This window comes from Macrotis lagotis, chromosome 1, assembly GCF_037893015.1.
Source record: "Macrotis lagotis isolate mMagLag1 chromosome 1, bilby.v1.9.chrom.fasta, whole genome shotgun sequence".
NCBI lineage: Eukaryota > Metazoa > Chordata > Mammalia > Peramelemorphia > Peramelidae > Macrotis > Macrotis lagotis.
The window spans coordinates 442,451,963-442,467,711 of record NC_133658.1 but is presented as its reverse complement, the minus strand read 5'-3'; positions in this window follow the sequence as shown (position 1 = coordinate 442,467,711).

The window sequence follows — 15,749 nt, the reverse complement described above, 5'->3', positions numbered from 1 at the left end:
ACCAAGCAATATAATGACTGTCCCTCTCAATGTATACAAAATTCTATAATTTCCCTCCCTCTAACAATTCAATATATGTTGTTCGAGACTGGTCATTACACTTTGTATAAGTTACATTTTCTGTTATTCTAATCATTTACATAATTAGATTAAGACAGCTAGATTGCACATGGATAGAGCACTGACCTTGGAATCAGAAGGATGGGAGGCCAAATCCAGTCTCAGACATTTGACACTAGCTGTGTGACCTTGGACAAGTCACCTAACCCTGATTGCCTCACATCCACAGCCATCTCCAGTCATCCTGATTCATACCTGGCCACGGGATCTTAGATGGCTCTGGAGGAGAAAGTAAGACTGGTGACCTAGCACAGTCCCCATCACTTAAATCCAATACATGGGCTTTTCATGGCATCATCTCCCTTTATACCATGATCTTCTTTGAGAATTAAGGATAAACAGTATTACATGATTTTAGCTATTATGTATATTCTGCTTGCTTTATTCTACATCAATTCATACAAATCTTAACATGCTTTTCTAAATTCCTCTTATCTATTATTTTGTATATTAATTTCCTTCATATATCACGATTTGTTCAGTGGACTCAAAGTGATACTATAAATATTTTATTATACATATTCCTGAGGTGATACAAAATTGCCCACTCTTTACTACTTAGCTTAGGAAGGTCCTGCTGTATTTTGGAGGGAGCATAATTTACTCCATTTTGTTCTGTATTTGCTAGGGTTATGGGGTATTAGGAAGGTCCTAATAGCCATTCTACCTTTGTTAGGAATCCTGGAAGTACAAAAAGAAATGAGTTAGCTCAGCAGGGAGAGGACAAGTAAGTACAGAACAGGGAAATGACAGAAGAATCCCAAGACTCAAGTAATAGGACTAGATACCCAAGTACAGGGAATGCAGAATTAATACTAATATCAAAAGTTTAAAAAATGTGTAAGGAATACATACTATTTATATGTTTTCTATCCTAAATTTAAGACTTTTTTCTCAAGTATAACATTGTAAGAATTTTCAAGGTCCTTCCAGCTATTGCCCAGATGAACCAGATAGGATGCAGATATAGAGGTACACTGCAATTTATTTAACTAACCAAGACTATATAATACATACCCTCATTAGGTGATAGATATGTGTCTCACAATTTAACAAATAAATAGAATGGGTGGTTATGTTTGTGTGTATGTATATATACATGGATATATGAATGTTTTTATTTTTGTATATATTCATATGTGGAGGGGATAACTGTAGTATATTCTTTATTAATCAGTTCACCTATCACCTTTCCTTAAGCCTCTACTGCCTACTTTATGATAAAGAGAGGACAGTTCCTGCAACTGTCTTTTGTAAAATGATAAGGGGGGTATTTTAGAAGACAGATTTTTTTGTGTTGTCCTTGAAATACATGCTGACACATAACAAAGGAACAAACCAAAAAAAAAAATACTTCATAACCCTAGCAAATACAGAACAAAATGGAGTAAATTATGTTCTCTCCAAAATACAGCAGTAAATTATTCAAAGACAAGAGGCCTTTTTCCCCAATGTTGCTTTGTCTGAATTATGACAATGAATCTCAGAGCAACTATAGAACCTGTGTATCAAGAATCTAATCTGAACTTTCAAAGGTACAATCAGTGCTGTATCTGTACTTGTATAACTATTGCTCAGGGAAGATAATCTTTTTAATACTTAATCTGATTTAAAAACAAGAAAATCTAAAAGTTTAAAAAAAGAATTATCATTCAGTGATTTTTAAAATTCCTAGCACACATCAAAAAAATTGGTAGATAACTAAGGCCTATTTTTGGAGGTAGGGCTTCAAATTCTAACTCTGACATTTAATTAGCTATATGGCTCTGATCAAGATTTCCTCTGTAGCATGTGAGGTAGATAATTCAAATATTATTCCCCAGGATGTTTGAGTAAAATGTATTTGGAAACCTTTATCTCATAAATGTGAGTAATTATGTGCAGCAATAGAAATCAATATGAGAGTGAGTACTACTTCCATTAGTGCAATTTCATTCACATCTTTTCATCCTTTGTCCATATATTATCTTAAATTCCCCATAACAGATCTAAGAATATCCTAGAGGACAGCACAGGACTTGTATTAACAATTTTTCTTCTCATTCTACATAAATGCACATTTCCTTTTTTTTTAACATTGGTAAAAACATTCTCATATAACTTCTGACATGCAGATAAACAAAAGTAAAGATATTTATTATTTATATACACTATATGTTTTAAGGTTACTCTTTGGCTCAAAAATGATTTTAATTCGTTGTAGATGAATGTTCGATGATTCACATCCTCACCATCATTTTATATGGTCCCCTTATTTGATGTATATACAACAACGTTTAATTGGAAAACATCATTTAAAATGAGATTTAATACATGTTATTAACAATACAGTAAGGTAAATTGGAAACACGAAAAAACAGAAATGCTTGTCTTTAATCAAGAATTCAGAAAAATATTTATCTCCTTTTTCCCCTTTGGTTTGGAGGGAACTATGGGTGTTAAAAAAATCATACAATTTTTACCTGGTATATGTTGATTTTCCTGAAATATTTATTCTACTATTTTATTCTTGGTTACAAAGTCATAGCTCAGTGGGTAAGGGAGAGAAAGGTGATGTTGGGGCAATAGGCAGCACAGTAGTTAGAATATCAGGTCTGGAATGAGGAAGACTCATCTTCCTGAGTTCAAATCTGGCCTCAGATTCCTACAACTTTGTCCAAGAAATCTTGGACAAGCCATTTAAACAGCTTTTTTTTTGTTTCATGTGTAAAACTAACTGGAGAGAAAGGGTGAACTACTCCAATATCTTTGACAAGAAAACCTCAAATGGGGACACAAAGAGTCAGGCATGACAGAAAACAACTGAACCATCAAAGCTGATATAAACAAAAAGACATTCACAAATTTTAAAAGTTTGTGATTATCTAAATTTGAAATACAATCCTGTCCCCTTTATTCTTTTCATTTCTAGACTCAATTTATTTTCTGTCTTAAGTAATTGTAATCTATACAGCCCATATCCTTAGTATATTATAATCTGGACAACAGGCCTGGCCTTTATTATGTATTTTTCTTCAATATATTATTAGGCTAATCTCTTAAATGACATATAGGTGTTTGGTACAATGCCTTCAAGCAGCATCTTATTTTTCTGGAAGATTTTTGTCTTTCTCAATACTATAGAAAGGCACAGGAGTATTACTTATAGGAAAACTAAGGATTTATTTTTCCAACTATGCTTTGCTTTTCTACACATGCATAATTTCTATCAAATTGTTAGGAGTGGGGGCAGCTAGGTGGCACAGTGGATAGAACACTGGCCCTGGAGTCAGGAGGACCTGAGTTCAAATGTGATATAAGACAACAATTACCTAGCTGTGTGGCCTTGGACAAGCCACTTCACCCCATTTGCCTTGCAAAAAAGAATTGTTAGAAGTGAGGAATATGGGGGTCTTTGGGTTATTCAAAAATGTGAAGGGAGAATTGTTAGTTTACATTACAAAGATTAGGGTCTGCCTGTATTGCTGCCTATGGACAGTTATATGAGCCAAGACAAAAGACCAAACCAAACCAAAAAACTCTGAGATTAGGCCAGATCTGCCCTACCTAGTTCTAAATTAACTAGAATCTATATCCTTCTCCTTTGCCCACGCTCAAGGAGGTAGCTGTTCTTGCTCATTAGTATAAAAAGCAGAATCTCAACAGATAATATATTACAAAGGATAATATCTTATAAAAGGAAAAGGTTAAATAACTTTGCATAGGTTGAATGAGAATCTATGCTATTGTCCCTTATATGTGGAGAAGGAAGTAGCTGTTTTCTGAGCAAGGTGGGGAAGTATTGGGGGGGAGGGGGCACCAATGTATCAATTAGATTTGTTACCCCAGCCAATGATTGCTGTGACAGGGCAGGAACAAAGCCTTTGAAAAGGCATAACATCTAGCATTTGGGGGTTTCAGGCCTCTCCCCCACCTTAAGAGAGGTGTGCCATTTATTAAGATGTCTTAATAAAAAAACATTTTAATCACTCTGGAGTAAGTAGTCATGAGCATTTACAACAACAACAAAAATGGTACCAAAAAGAAGGTATGTAAATAGCAGTGAGGAACAAAGAATTGGCAGATTCTTCTTTCTGGCCCAATGTGGTAAGGATTAGGGACCTAGGATCTCAGAAAAGCAGTCTGCCTGGAGATGAAAAACCAAGGATAGAATGTGTTCTGTTGAAAGAGAAGTTTTCATGACTATCAAGAGAGAGTAGCAAGAGATATTTATAAAAAATGGCACATCTCTCAAGATGGGAGAGAGGTGCAAGGAAATCCCCAAATTTATTTTTGTACTTTTATGCACTTTGAAATGCCTTATTCCTGCTCCCTCATGCCAACCATAGGCTGGGGTAACAATCTAAATTGATACATTGGTCCCCATACATTCCCCCAACCCCTGCTCATTATATTAAAGATCAAGAACAGCTATCTCCTTGGGCATGAGCAAAGGAGAAGGTCAAGACTCCAGGTTAACTTAAAATAGGTGGGGCAATCTCATTAGTTTTTGATCAGATGGAGGCTGTCTTTTGACTTTAAAATCAGTCCCTTGCTCATAGGCAACAATATAGGTAGACCCCAGTCTTTGTAATGTAAACTAACAATCCTCCCTTCACATTCATGTGGAACCCAAACCCACATATTCCTCACAATTCCCCCTTTTCTTTTATAAGAATTTAGGGTTCCATATCTTATTAGTGATTTCTTTCTTGAATCACAATCCTTGTTATTGGCATAGCTACTCTTTCTTCTATCAAGATTTTTACTTCCTCATTATCAGATATGGCCCAGTCCTATTCTCTAGGTTAGTGCAGGAGCACATGCTAACTTTCTGATATCTTTTACTTGCCTATTGTCATCTGTCTTTAGGCAACTTGACAGATTCAATTTATCACAAATTTCTCCAATCAACATATTGTCTAATACAACTCTGTTGAATAACTCATTCTTCCATGGTTTAGCTAGCCAGCAAGTACAAGATTCTAGTTGTCTAACTGGTAATTGTTTCCACCAAGCTTAGAATCTAATCAGGATGTAAATTGGGGTTCCAGAGCACCAACTCCCATCCGGTGCCCAGGTAGCAGGCCCATAAGTCTCCAATCCTTAGAAGATGAGTATATGCAGTGCAGTGGTAATCAAGATAACATCATTACACTACATTACATTACATTATCTCTTGTACAGTTCAGAATATATGTACCCTGCTTCTGAACATAAGTCCACAGATATTTGCTACTCCCCAGGAAAATATCCTGTCCAAATGGTCAAAGGATATGCCAAAGGCAATTTATAGATGAGATCAAAGCAATCCATAGCCATATGAAAAATTGCTCTAAATCATTCATTACTTAGAGAAATGCAAATCAAAGCTTCTCTGAGGTACCACCTCACACCTCTCAGACTAGCCAATATGACCAGAAAGGATAATGATCATTGTTGGAAGGGTTGTGGGAAATCTGGGACATTATTACACTGTTGCTGGAGCTGTGAACTCATCCAACCTTTTTGGAGAGAAATTTGGCAAAGGGCAAGAAAAATGTGCATACCCTTTGATCCAGCAATACCACTACTGGGTCTCTATCCTGAAGAGATGATGAAAAAGGGTAAAAACATCACTTGTACAAAAATATTCATAGCAGCCCTGTTTGTGGTGGCAAAGAATTGGAAATCAAGTAAATATTTAGTCCTTCAATTGGGGAATGCTTAGCAAACTGTGGTATATGTATGTCATGGAACGCTATTGTTCTATTAGAAACCAGGAGGGACAGGAATTCAGGGAAGCCTGGAGAGATTTGCATGAACTGATGCTGAGTGAGATGAGCAGAACCATAAAAACACTGTACACCCTATCAGCAACATGGGGGTGATGATCAACCTTGATGGACTTGCTTGTTCCATCAGCACAAGAACCAAGGACAATTTGGGGCTGTCTGCAATGGAGAATACCATCTGTATCCAGATAAAGAGTCATGAAATTTGAACAAATTTCAAGGACTACTCCCTTTAATTTAGAAAAAAAAAAAGGATCAATGTACAACATGGAAACAAAATAAAGACTAACAGATTGCTTTCTGTGGGGGGGTAAGATTGGGAGAAAAATTGTAAAACTCAAAACTCAAATTAAATCTTGAAAGAAAGAAAGAAAGAGAGAGAGAGAAAAAGAAATAAAATATCCTGTCCAGACTGGTATAAATAATAGTTTCTGTGAACTGACTCAGTCATGAGCCAATGGTGTTTCTCTCTTTGTGACCAGAATACTGTGCCATAGTGCATCTATGACCAATCTGGGCTGGACCCAGGGGAACTTTCAAGCAAGGTCAATTCTCAAACCAGTCCAACAGTTAGCCACACCAAAAGACTGGGCAATGATTTCTGTCAGCTAGATTTTCCTCCTGCTATTACAAATACCCCATTTTCTAAATCAGAGATAGAACTCTCCCAAGGGAGAATATACAGACTCATGTAGGATATAATCATGCCACCCAATAATCTCAACCTACTTTTCTCTCAATGGAGAACATGTTCGCCGTGCCTTCTCCTACTCCTTTCCATAAGGAGAGGGGCATAAGTAGGGGTGTCATACTTATAGAATCAAGGGAAAGTTACAGGTACAGACCCTTTAACTAAACAATGTACACATAGGTGAGAGATGGTGGAGATGAATTGGTCCAGTGTCTATCCTTTCTTCTCTTCTGGAGACATCGAATGTCCTTCTCTGCATCTTCTGAATCTGTTCCAAAAAGCTTCTCTCCAACTCAGGTGACTTGTTGAGATCTTGTCTTCTGATAAACTACTTGATATTTTACTCAGATCAAAACATGTTTCCATCACAAGACAATGAAAGTCTGGAGCTTATTACAATTTACATTTTGCCTTACTCAATGTCATATCGAGGTACAATACACTTCACTTTAACACAATAAACTTCCTTAACTGCTTCACTGCATGAGTAAATTCCAATGAGAATTACCACATTAACTTAAGCTTATAACAAAATGATTTTCTTTCCCAAAATATTCCCAAATATACCATACATTTTCATTTTTCCTGATGTACTTATCTGACTTTCATTTAGTCCTTTCCTTAAACTAAACCTTGACACTGTAATTATCCTAAAAATTTCCCATTCTTCTTACCTATATATCCCCTCTAACATAAAAATTAAGGAAACTTAATTCCTATTTTAACACGTAGCTGACAGTAGGCATCAAGAGTCACACACCTAAGCTATCTGGCTATTAAATGCTTACTAATAAGATTCAGGACATCAAAGGAAAATTCCTTTATTTCCTTTACAGATGCAAGTACTGATTGTCAGTGTCCAGGCAGAGGTCATGAGGATAGTGTCAAATGTCTTGGGCCAGATTTATTCTACAGGTGAGACATTAAATGTCATTTTGGGGAAATCAGGTCAAAAGGGTCCAGCCTCAGGCCATACTGAAAAGTTGCCTGTATACCTGTCAACTGACATTTTCAGCCCTTTGGCTTCCTTGGCTCCACATTGACCCAATAACATTTCCTTTTTGCTAACCATTCAGTTATCTGGCATAAAAAGAGAAAATTTATTAAAAGTCCCATTATCTAAACTAATTGGTTTACCTAATTAGAATTTCAAAAGTCCACTGAATTCCAATTATAGTCTAAATCAGCTCCCAATTAATGAAGTCACCATCTAAAGCTCTGAGTGTCCTTCCTGGGTCCTGGCTAAAACCAGGAATTCCAACTATGGCTGACCCTTGATCTCCTACATCTTACTGAGGTCTCTGATTTCCAGACTCACATCTCTTTGTCTGAAATCATATCTACTCTATCTCAATATAGAGATGGTATATTAGATTCCCCTTGGCTAGAAAACCCTCCTTCTAGCCTGGTGTATTTTATAACAAATAAATGCCTCCTTGGTCCAGGAGATTACCTATCATCTCCTAAATTCTCACATAACAATAAAGTTCATATTATATAGGTGCAAACAATATCCAAAATATTCCCAATTCACATATATAGCTAGAAATTTCTATACATAAATTTATTTAGCTACTACCCATCCTTAACATACAAATTATTTTTGTTTTTGCAAGGCAATTGGGGTTAAGTGACTTGCCCAAAGTCATCTAGCTAGGTAATTATTAAGTGTCTGAGGTCAGATTTGCACTCAGGTTCTCCTGACTCGAAAGCCAGTACTCTGTCCACCTGGCTGCCCCCTAAAATACAAATTATCACTTTCAGAATTCTTTAAAAGCATTAGAACATCTTAGGTGACTTTAAATTTCCAACATGTGTTATGAATTCCAGTATAACAAAACAGCAAAAAAAATAACACACAAATTACTAGATTGTACAAAGCAATCCTTCCATTATTACATTATTCATGAACTTACAGATATATTCCAAAAGGGGTTATAATTGTTGATATTTCCCTTATTTCCTTTCAAAGCAATCACATGTTAATCCTAGGCTTTAACAATACAATATTTTAATAGCTTATATATTCACAAGAGATAACCAAATATTGCAAATATAATCTCTTTGCAGTGACAAAACAATATCACATCATCAATAAGTTACCTTACAGTGGGACCTCACAATTGCTATTTGTTCAATCATCAGTCAGAGCCCCTCCTATCAGTTGTACTCAGATCCTCCAAGAATTTAATACCACTTTCCTTTAACTCAAAGTTATTACAAGCGTTTAAAATCCCAAACCACTTTAACATTCTTGGTTATTTAATTCCTCCCATTCTGTATAAATTCTGGCAGCAACTAATATCCCTCTTTTAAAACCCTCAGAGTGATTTCTAAAACTCCAGTTCAGAAAAGGGTCAACCTTAAAAAACGAGTTAGCCAGCATTGTTAGGCCACATGGCCAGAGCAGAGATATTCATTAAACAAGATTTCCTTTCAATAAATGTACCTCCGATCCCTGGATTTTATATTTTCTTCTTTTACCAATAACACATTATATCTGTGGCAGGGTCTCTTACCCTTTAAGGCTTAAGGACTTTTAAGTCTCCAGCACATTCCCCCCAAACATGGATGGGTGGGACACTCCTCCTCTCTAGAGGAGCTCAGCCCCTCCCTCACTGAGCCAGCCACAGCTGTGCAGGTGTGGAGAGTTAAAGAGAAGGGGGGGAGGGGGTTTCTTAAAGAGAAAAAGTTGTGGTTGGGGAGAGTTTGAGAGAAGGAACTTTTAAAGGAAAGACTGAAGTTATAGGAGGGAAGATTTCTTATTCTTATGACTTAGAAAGATCCCATGTTCCCCCTGCTGGGTTGGGGGAAGCTCTATAGGGGGATGCTGCAGACTTACTCCCCCCCCCCCCAGACTCTCTGAAACTCCTGGCCCAACTTATAGCTCCCCCAGTTTAAAACTTAGAGAGGGGTGGCTAGGTTGTACAATGGTTAGAGCACCAGCCCTGGAGTCAGGAGTACCTGATTTCAAATCTGACTCAGACACTTAATTATTACCTAGCTGTGTGGCCTTGGGCAAGCCACTTAACCCCATTTGCCTTGCAAAAAAAAAAACCTAAAAAAGAAAAAAACTTAGACAGAGTCCCTAGACCCAGAAATGCCTAACCCAGACACACAAGACAGGACATAGAAACAATATACCCACTCCCGAGGGAACATTTAAACTCACTCATACATCAGATTGGATCCAATCGCCTTACTTTCTTCTAGCTCCTTTGGCTTCCAGCTGCTGACCACATGACCTTTGTCCCCAAAGACTGGAGGTAATCTTCCCTCTTTAAGATTTTGGGGAAATTCCTGGAGAGGGAACCCAAATCCCCTTCCCTTCGGGGTACTTATTATCCTCTGACCCCTCCTTCGGGAAAGATCTCCCACCTGAAGGACTTCTCAGCCAGTCAGGCTGGTTCTGGCCACCAACACCACCTTAGAAAGTGCTAGGCTCCAAATCCAGACCAATCTTCCCAAGAATCTCTAAGCTGTTTCCCCCGCATAGAACACCAAGTTCTCCCGGGAAAATATGAAGAGATTTACATCAATATCATGGACAAATGCCCAAATTCTTTAAATAGTTTGTGAATACTTAGTCATGAGTGATTAAAATGGTTTTTTTTAAGATATTTTTTTTAGGTTTTTTTGCAAGGCAAATGGGGTTAAGTGGCTTGCCCAAGGCCACACAGCTAGGTAATTATTAAGTGTCTGAGACCAGATTTGAACCCAGGTACAAGACCAGATTTGAACCCAGGTACAAGACCAGATTTGAATCCAGGTATAATTAAGATATCTTAACAAAATGGCTCACCTCCTTCATGGTAGGAGAGAGGGGCAGGGAAAACCCAAAATACAAGCTCTTTTAGGCACTCTGAAAGGTTTTGTTCCTGCCCCCTTCATGCCAGCCATAGACTGTGGTCACAATCTAAATTGATACATTGGTCCCCATACATTCCCCCAACCCCTGCTCATTATATTAAAGAGCAAGAACAGCCATCTCCTTGGGCATGAGCAAAGGAGAAGGTCAAGACTCCAGGTTAACTTAAAAATAGGTGGGGCAATCTCATCAGTTTTTGATCAGATGGAGGCTGTCTTTTGACTTTAAATCAGTCCCTTGCTCATAGGCAACAATATAGGTAGACCCCAGTCTTTGTAATGTAAACTAACAATCCTCCCTTCACATTCATGTGGAACCCAAACCCACATATTCCTCACAATTCCCCCTTTTCTTTTATAAGAATTTAGGGTTCCATACCTTATTAGTGATTTCTTTCTTGAATCACAATCCTTGTTATTGGCATAACTACTCTTTCTTCTATCAAGATTTTTACTTCCTCATTATCAGATATGGCCCAGTCCTATTCCCTAGGTTAGTGCAGGAGCACATGCCAACTTTCTGATATCTTTTACTTGCCTATTGTCATCTGTCTTTAGGCAACCTGATAGATTCAATTTATCACAAATTTCTCCAATCAACAGATTGTCTAATACAACTCATATAGGTAGGCCCAGGCCTTTGTAAACTAACAATCTTGTTTAAATCTGAGTTGGAATGAAATGAAGTACTCATAGATAATCAAAGATTTACTTAACTATAACAAAGAGACTCAACACTAGTAGGGGCCTCTATTTTCTCTTTAAAACAAATTTTGCTACAGGGCAGGGTGTGAAAGAGTCCCAATTCCAAGTAGGCAGGCATTTTTATGCCCATAGGTAAATCTTCCAGGAAACTGACAATGACTATGTAACTTTTGTCCCCCAGGTTAAGCAAATTTAGAGAAAACTTCCTTATCTTTTAATTGAATTAGTGTAATTTACAAGAAGATTGCAATCTGTAGCTGACTTTAAAGCTCCCTAGCTTCCACCCCCTGTTGATAATCTCTAAAACTTGAAAATAGTTTTCTATTTTAAATTAAATACTAATTTGAAGAATGGAAAGAGCCTGAAATAGGCTGTCCTAAAAGGAAAGGAAGAGGGGGAAAATGTAAACAATGGCAAAATCCAAGGAAACAAATAAAATTTAAGGGAATTATGAAGAAGTGATTCACCTCCTGACTACTGAAGGACCAATTTGGTACATGTGGTGGGTAATACCAAATTTGTAGGTCATAATGGGTCTGCTGTTGTAAAGCAATGATAAAAAACAGAAAAAGCATTAGAAACATTAGGACCATAGCACAAATGATGACAACTCTGGCATAGTTACCATGGACCAGAGTCATCTATAGTAAGACAGTCATCTTTTTTTTGTTTCAATTGATATTTCATTTTTCTAAGTAGATTGTTAATCTAAAATTAAGAACCTTAAAACTGAGTTAAAATAACAATAAAGAAAAATAAATTATAGGCATGACGTTTTATTTCTCTTGGAATTACTCATCACCATTTGGTAATAGAAACCATCTCAGAATGAACTTCCCTAGGTAAGATTAGAAAATTTCATGCAGTAACATGGGGAGAGGAACAGAATTATAGATAACAAAAATTGACAAAACCTCAACCTTGCCTAGAGACCATTCTGTTATTTGATTTCAGAGGACCATTCTTCTACAATGCTATTTTCCTTGAGGGAGGTAACATTTTTGAGTTTAAGTACTAGTAGGGCAGGATGAGTACTTGGGGTTTTTTTTATTTTTTTATTTTTTTGGTTTTTGCAAGGCAATGAGGTGAAGTGACTTGCCCAAGGTCACACAGTTAGACAATTATTAAATGTCTGAGGCCTGATTTGAACTCAGGTACTCCTGACCCAGAGGCAGTGCTCTATCCACTGCACCACCTAGCTGCCCCTTTTTTTCTTGATTTTTAAAGAGCATCAGCTAAGATTTTATTTTCAAATTATAAAGAGATTAAAGAGTATAATAAATCTTCCTTTCAAAGTCTAAAGAGGACACATTCCATTCCTCACAATAGCTAAGAAAAACAACCTTTGAGCAGGAAAATAATTTATAAAAACTTGTATTTTTAACGTTATGAAAGCTTTTCAACATTCATCCATATGCATATACATATTTTAAAGTTACATAATTTCCTTCCACCACCACCCCTTGCCTCAGAGCAAATAGTCACTTTCTGTATGAGGAATTAGGATTAAAGGAAAAGAATGAAAACCATGAGATAGAAAAGAAATATAAATTCTGTAGGCTTTTTTAAAATAAGGCCATGGGGTTAAGTGACTTGCCCAAGGTCATCTAGCCAGGTAATTATTAAATGTCTGAGGCTGAATTTGAACTCTGGTGCTCCTGACTGTGTTCTATTCAAAGTGCCACCCAGCTGCCCATGTTTTCTTCTTCTGGATGGGGAATAGGATTGTTCATATCTGGTGGTGTAGGATTGACCTAACTCCAAGTTATGGGAGAGAGCTGGGCTGAATTGCTTCTTTCTACTCTGCCATCTTTTCTAGCCTCACACTAAGGGGAATATAGAGTTTATTGTCAGACTTACATTTTAGGAACAATACTTTGGCAGCTGAATGTAGAATTAACTAACATGAGGAGAGACCTGAGGCAGGGAAACTAAGACAGAAGCTATTCCAATAGTTCAGGTAAGACATGATGAGAATCTGGAGTTAATATGCAATGGTTTTATGAGTAACAAGAATGGATCAGACACAAGAGATACTGTATTAGTGTCAAGATGTGGTAATGAATTGGATATATTGTGGAAATGAGGATGAGTACTAAAGCCTGGCATGTGGAGGATTGTGATTACCCTCACTAGTAATAGGGAAATTGAAAGGAGGGAAGGTTTGGGGCGGGGAAATAAAACCAATATATTTGTGTTTGTCTTTAGTAGGTTTAAATTCAACTCAATTTAATAAATATTTGTTAGGTATCTACAAGGTAAGCATTGAAGACTGAATAAAAAACACAGTTTCTTAAGTTATTCAGAATCACATAAGCAGATAAGACATAAAGAGCATTTTATAAACATATAAAACAGCATATACAAATTCAGAGAAGTAAGGAATGACTGTGGAACATTTTAATTGGAACCAAGAGTATGTAAGGGGCCATAGTATAAAGTCAGACTTGGAAGGTTTGTTAAATAGACCATGTTCAGTAGCTACTGAACATATTTTTAAGTAGGGGACTAACAAAACCAGATTTGTACTTTAGAGAGTTCATACAGTACATTCCAGACATAAGGAACAACTTGTACAAAGTCATTGAGTGAGGAGATAGAATATATAATGTTGAAAAACAGATAGAAGTCAGATTGACTCAATCACTGAATGATGGGCTAGTATCAGTTTGGAAAGGACTTGTAATGACAAACAAAGGGGTTGTATCTGAACCCAGAATTAATAGAGACCTATGAGAATTTCTTGAGCTTGGGAGTGAACTGGACATTTTTTAAGAATATCTCTTTCTGGTGCGGCTAGGTGGTGCAGTAGATAGAGCATGGGCTCTGGAGTCAGGAGTATCTGAGTTCAAATCTGACCTCAGACACTTATTAATTATCTAGCAGTATGGCCTTGGGCAAGCCACTTAACCCCATTTGCCTTGCAAAAACTTAAAAAAATATCTCTATGGCAACTTTGAGTCAGGGGGATCAATTAGGAAGTTACTAATGTACTACTAACATAGTTCAGGATGTCATACCTGTAATATGGATGACCCCAATGGCTCTGTTCATGGCCTGCTTTATTTAGTTATTTTCTGAGCTCTTGGTAGCTCAATGATCATTTTTATGGAGATGATTCTCAAATCTACATATCCAGTTCCACCCTCTCTATAGTCACTTATCCTTAACTATAGTAGTAGTATCTCTGTTCTGTCCCATGAATATTTTAAACCCAATATATCCAAAAGAGAATTATCTTCCTCCTCCTAACCTCCACTTCATGATGATGATATTTGTCCTTCATTCTCAAAGAAGACCATGACATCAGAAGAAGTTAATGCCATGACGAGTACATAAATTAGATTCGAGTGAGGGGATGCTATGTTAAGTTGCCAACCTCACTTTCTCCTTCAGAACTATCTCAGCCCAGTGGCCTGATAGGAATTAGGATAACTAGATATGGCTCTGGATGAGAGGTAATCAGAGTTGTGACTTGACCAAGGTCAAGATATCAAATGACTGAGGCAAGATTCAAATTCCCATTTGTGGATAGTGTACTAACCACAGCATCACCTAGCTGCCCTAAAGTAGGTGTAAGTTATTGGTCTATACTTCTGAACCTCCCTATGGACTATTGAAGAAACCACCTTCTCCCGGTGAACAAGGTTTGCCACCAGATATCATCCTTGATTCCTCACTATAAATCACCATCCATATTCAATCAGTAGTCAAATTTTCTCATTTCACAGCATCTTTAATATATTCCTTTTTCCATATTCATACTGTCATTACCTGGACTATTTCAACAGCTTTCTAAAAGATCTTCTAGGCTCAAATCTTCCTACACTAATAGATCTTCCACTCAGTTGCTAAGGTAATTTTTCTATTGCTTTTCTATTTTCTAACCATGTTACAGCTTTCCCTCCTCTTTTTCTATGGTGAGAGCAGTTTCAGTTTAGGGAAGAGTCACAAGTTAGATGAAAAAGTCTGAGAAGTGAGAAGAGATAATATAAACATTATCTTCTCTCTCACTCCTCATCCCCCCACCTTCATTGAATTCCAAATTGAATGTAAAAGTCTCTTCTCAAGAATCCACTTCATAATATTTATTTGGAAGACAAGAAGAGTTAAACTCAATTCTCACAAGAAATATCTCTTCAGACTTCTTCTCCTTGACAGTTAAATCACTGAGGAAAGAAGACCTTATTCTGTCTGCAGACAGTCCTCCATAAACATCACAGTTAACAGTAATTACAGAAAGTTAAACTAGCAGTCATCTCACAGATAACGGTATTAACGATAGAGTAACATTGTCCAAGACCCTATAGAAGGGGCTACTAAAGCTAGAGCTACATATGAGCAATATTAAGGAGTTTTTCTAAAATTATATAGGGATATGTAGGGAAGCTCCCTAAACAGTCCAGTAAGAAAAGTTACCCAATAAAGCTGATAGAAATATAGGATGGATACATAAATGACCTGGAATAGAGAAATATAGCCATTCATGGTCTGTTGGATCAGTCAGTAGTCTCTAATAGTCAGTTCTGAGATGACTTTTGCCTTTCACTTTTTTTCGTTATGCCTCATTGAAAACACAACAAGGCTGGGTTGGGGAAAGTATGATTCTTTCT